This window comes from Helobdella robusta (genome assembly GCF_000326865.2).
Source record: "Helobdella robusta unplaced genomic scaffold HELROscaffold_43, whole genome shotgun sequence".
Lineage (NCBI taxonomy): Eukaryota > Metazoa > Annelida > Clitellata > Rhynchobdellida > Glossiphoniidae > Helobdella > Helobdella robusta.
This window is the reverse complement of record NW_008705028.1, coordinates 1,053,862-1,059,582: the sequence shown is the minus strand read 5'-3', so window position 1 is coordinate 1,059,582 and position 5,721 is coordinate 1,053,862.

Below are 5,721 nucleotides of genomic sequence, written 5' to 3'. Positions count from 1 at the left end.
ACACCAAACTAACAACACACTCATCGAGATAAATGTAATGAGTTCTATGCCGAGCAGATTACGTGCAAGGGCCATCATCATCACAAACAACAACAACAACAGACATTAAAAACATTATTAATAATGTTGATGTTTGTTTGTGTGTCTTTATGTGTGTGTGTGTTTGTTTATATATATGTATATAAACATATATATATATGTGTGTGTTTGTGAGTGTGTGTGTGTGCATGCGTGTGTGTAGACGTGTGTGTATGTGTGTGTGTGTGTGTGTGTGTGTGTGTGTGTGTATGTTTGTGTGTAGAATGTGTACGTCTGTTTGTGTGTGTGTGTGTGTATGTTTGTGTGTAGACGTGTGTACGTCTGTTTGTGTGTGTGTGTGTGTGTGTGTGGGGGCGTGTTTGTTTGTGTGGCGTGTGGGCGTGTGTGTTTGTGTGGTGTGTGGCCAGGATCGACCCGATCCATCCGATTTCACGCTCCGACAAGGCACAGTCTTTGGAGGAAATGTAATAATATATTGAAATTTGTTTCACGCCATTTTCAGCCGTACACTACTACTACTAAATATAATAATAATGATAAAATTAATATTAACAATAATAGTAACAATAATAATAATTATTATTATTTTTTCCGTCCGAATAATATTTACATTTAGCAGTACCAATGTTGTTGTATCAAATGCAATTCTTAATTTGTTTCAAATTTATTATTATTATTATTTTTATTTAAATTAAATTTTTTCAACACCTCATTACTAAGCACCTGCTTGGAAGCATCATCATCATCGTCATCATCGTCGTCATCATCGTTATCATCATCATCATTTCTAAGAACTCATTTCCTTTTTGAATTAAAATCGTCTTCAAACTAATAAAAATAATATGAATAAAAATAGGCTAGAAAAATATTCACAATCACAATAATAATGAAAATATTAATGAAATAATAATAACAATAGAAATATGAATAATAATAATAATAATAATAATAATAATAATAATAATATTAATAATAATAGAAATAATAATAATAATAAAAGAAATAATATAGTAATGTGATACTAACATGAAAATAATTTCACTCGTACGTTGTGTCATATTCACTAAAGTAATTACTTAATATTATTCACATTTCTATTTAATTCTGTTTTTACTGTATACCTTATAACATTTTCATTAAATTAATTTAGGCTCAGGTAATAGCTATAAACCAACCAGGGGGTGGGCAGCAAACTACAGCTCGGGGGTCGCTTGTCGCCAGAAAAGTTCGTCAGCCAGACATTATGACCAAAAAGAGGAACCACAAATCTTAAAAAATTCTCTATCGGGTCGAGTCGAAAAAATTTGCTAAATTTGCTATTTAAGTACCTATGCGGCCCTTCAAAGGTCAAGTAGTTCTCAATGCGGCCCTCACGCAAAAGTTTGCCCACCCCTGCTTTAAACGGATGAAACAACATTGTCGACCAAAACCAAATGTCATTTGAAAAGAGAATTTTCACAAACTACCGTGCCGTAGAAAAAAATGTATGAAAAAGTTTTGGATATATGTATAGATATATATATATAAATAATAATAATAGTAATAATAATAATAATAATATTATTATTATTATTATTATTAAAACTAATAAACGACATGACATGACAAACGCTTAATCCTTCGCTAATTACATCGGCAAGACAGATCGGCATTAAATATACAACGAATTCTTCATCTGAAACAACATGAAATATCAATCAATCAATAATAACAATGATAATAATAATAATAATCTTTCATTGACCAAAAAGATTAAATAAAAATGAAATCAACCGAAAATTATTAATAATGTATAAGAGTGTAAATAAATAAAAGTAAATAATTTATAAAATTTTATAAAAAAAGAAAATCCATTAAAATGTACGATCCTTAAGCTCATTATCGTTGATAAGTGCATAAGAGTAGGCTAATAAAATATATTTGAATGGTATTATGCACTGTTTCGGTCACAATATATTTCGTGTGATAAAATCATTGCGGTTTTTAAGAATTTTTCATCATAAGAAATAGGCCATAAGATTTTAAATAAAGATATGTTAAGATTGTTATGAAAGCCAATTGGCGATATTTTAAATGAATTGAGAATGACTGAGCAATTAATAAAATCGTTATTTAGATACGACTGCAGGTTTCTGTATTTATGGCGCTTATATTGTCTGGATGTTGACATGTTTGTTTCGTGGCATACCGTCAATTCTACAACTTCTATTTTATTGTCCCTCGGAATGGCAACATCTGGACGTAGCGTGTTGAACATGCCAGACATTTGGTCGAACGTTTTCACCATCAAATCAGCAAAGATGCAGCAATCAGCCGGAGTATGAAGCTTTAGCTCGTTGATGATTAATGCCAGCAGTTCATTGTGTCTGTTTGTGTATCTCGCCAAGGCCAAAGTTGAACCGCAATTTGACATTACATGTTTATTCGTCTGTCGAACTTTGCATAGCGGACACAAGGGTGATGCAGTTTTGCCCCACCTAAACAAGTTTGAGTTTGTGGGCAGTTGTTGGACAAAATATTTTCTTATGAATTTGTGAAGTACAATATTCCTGGTATGTTATTTGTAATCCTTGACCAGCGCGTAATTTGTGCTGCTGTAATGACTTCGACAATTGTTTTGAGTGTTACTACTTGGGACTGCAGTTCAACAACGTGGTTGTAACAGGACTTCAAACGAGCTAAATCAATAAGAGCGAGAGACTGCTTCAGCGAGCCTGTGTCAGACATCAAAATGTCAGGTTTGATATAGGACAAAGTTGTCTGGCCTTCTCCACTATCAGACTGTCTAAGTTGGACGATATCCAAGTCAATGAAAAGTTATAGCAACGGAGTTCGTATTGTAGTTGAGAGGAGATAAAACTTTTTAGAATCTGAAGTCTCTGTTGTGGCGTGATGTCGAGAGACGAAGTGGTTTCCAAGAAACTGGTCAGTTTTGAAACAATCGCCTCTGGCTTTTTTGTCTTTATCCTCAAAATCGTATGATTTGCCCAAGTAGACAAAGCTATCACCAATTTTTATATCGGGAATCACCTCATTATCGATCGTCAGTCTTGGAGAAAACTGTTCGTATGCTCCATCTTTGTTCCTCATGCCAAATGCGCTACATTTGTCTATTTGTATCTGCGTGTTTAACCACTTGCATAAAGCGTAATTCAGATCAATTAGCTTCTAGGCACTTACTATACTATGTGTAATTAATGCCGAGTCGTCGGTAAATTTAAAACAAGAATTGGCTTTTAGCCCTGAAGTTGGCTCCCAGAATTAACCGCAACCCACATACTTTTGAGTTTCTAGAATTTTCATCAGCGGGTTGAATCAAAGGTTGAAGAGTAGTGGAGAGCACGGATCACCCCGGAGGACCGCCCTCTCGACCAATATTCCATGCCATTTGGAACAAAACAATGAGTACACGCTCACAAATTCAACTAAAATTTAGTAACAACAACAAATACAACGACAATAATAACAACAACTACAACTAAAACATTTTCATCAACAAAAATATCAATGCTAACGTTTCCATTGTAACGATATACTAAACAAAAAAAAATATTTATTCAGGGAGGTTAGGCTGAAATGAAAACAAAACTCAGCTAAAAATACCAAAAATTTCAACACGTTACTATGAACAACATTTCCAATTTTGCTCTAAATTTAAACAAATGAAACTACAAGACATAACACAACAGCAAAATAACATTAAAAACCAAAAAGCCAACATTAAGACGTTATTAGACGAAAACGAGCGTTAAACACAAGGCCAACAACAACAACAACAAAACAACAACACAAACAAAAATAACAATCACGAGACAGTTGAATTTTTTTGAAAATAATTTTTGGCATGCGAGCTCAAGAGATTTAATGACATCAATTAGAGCAACAACATTACGAACCAGACTCAATCAAAACAACAACATCATCAACAACTACAACATCAACATCAACAACAACAAAAACATCAACATCACTGCAACAACCAAAACAAAAAACAACTGCAAAAGTGACAATGAATTAAACACCAACCACAATTTTCAATAGTAAAATAGACATTACATTAAAAAATAATAAAAATAACAATAATAAATAAATAAATAATAAAAATAAACAATAATATTAATAATAACGTGAGGATTACTGTAATTGTACCCATTCAACGCGTTTTTACTATGCCTCATCTACACCGGGAAAATATTATACATTAAGTCATACACTACTACATAAGTAGTTGTTGCTGAATGTTTTAGGGTATTGACTGATGTATGTCTAGTTTATAATACAATTTAAATGTTTAAAAAATTAAAAGTTTAATGAATAAATTTTTCTATATTGATTTTTTATTTATTTATTCATTATAGCTTATTATTTATTAATTTTTTATTTACCGTGATGAAATAAGCATCGTAATATATATATATATATATATATATATATATATATGTGTGTGTGTGTGTGTGAGTGTGTGTGTGTGTGTGAGTGTATGTGTGTGTGTATGTGTGTGTGTGTTTAAGAACGCAAACAAACATATACAGACAGGAAGAGACATAGCGACAGAAACAGACAAACCAACACACGTACAGACAAAATATACTATATATTTTCATCCATAATTGCATATATATATATATATATATATATATATATATATATATATATTATTAGTATTAATTAGTATTTAACATAATGGAGATAACAAAATAATTATGATCTGCAAATTAATTATAAATATCAATTATACCCGGTTATATCATAAATAAATAGAATATAACATATGGTATAATAAAATATATATATATATATATATATATATATATATATATAGAGCATCCGATATATATAGTAAAATAACATATATCAATTCAATTCAAGAGAAGTACCTCGCAAAGCATCAACAACTATCACACATTTTTGTAGACCTTGAAAAAGCATTTGATCAAGTTCCCCGTGAAGCAATCAGATGGAGTCTACGTCGACAATTCAATCCAGAATATCTTGTTCGACTTGTGATGAAAATGTATACGAATACTGAGACTCTTGTCAACACAACGGTTGGAAACACAGATGCATTTGACATCGGCGTTGGAGTTCACCAAGGCTCGATTTTCAGTCCACTATTATTTATAACTGTGATGGAAGAAATCACAAAACCGATACGCACTGGTGACATTTGGAATCTAATATATGCTGATGATATGGTTTTAACAGCCACGTCTGAGCAGAATGCAGCACAGATGTTTGAAGATTAGAACACCAGACTCGCCGATCATGGATTCAAAGTCAACATCAGCAAAACCAAAGCAATGAACACTGGTGAACCCATCCAATCTACAGCTACCGGACGATGGCCCTGTTCAGTTTGTAAATCTGGTGTAGGTAACAAATCAATCAAGTGTCAGCAGTGTACGTTGTTCAAAAATAATTGGTACTTTATCTAAAGTGTCCAATTTTGTTTGCCCTGCTTGCATCAATCCTCAACAACAAATTCGAAGTTTTGAAGCCATTAAGGTAGAGAAAGTCACATCGTTTCAATATCTAGGGGATGTTCTGGATTTTACTGGAACAGCTGAAGTTGCCGTTCGAGCACACATACGTGCAGCCTGGAATAAATGGCATCTCCTTGCCTCTATATTGATGCGGCGTGACATCCCACTACCACAACGATCAAGACTTTATAAATCTGTG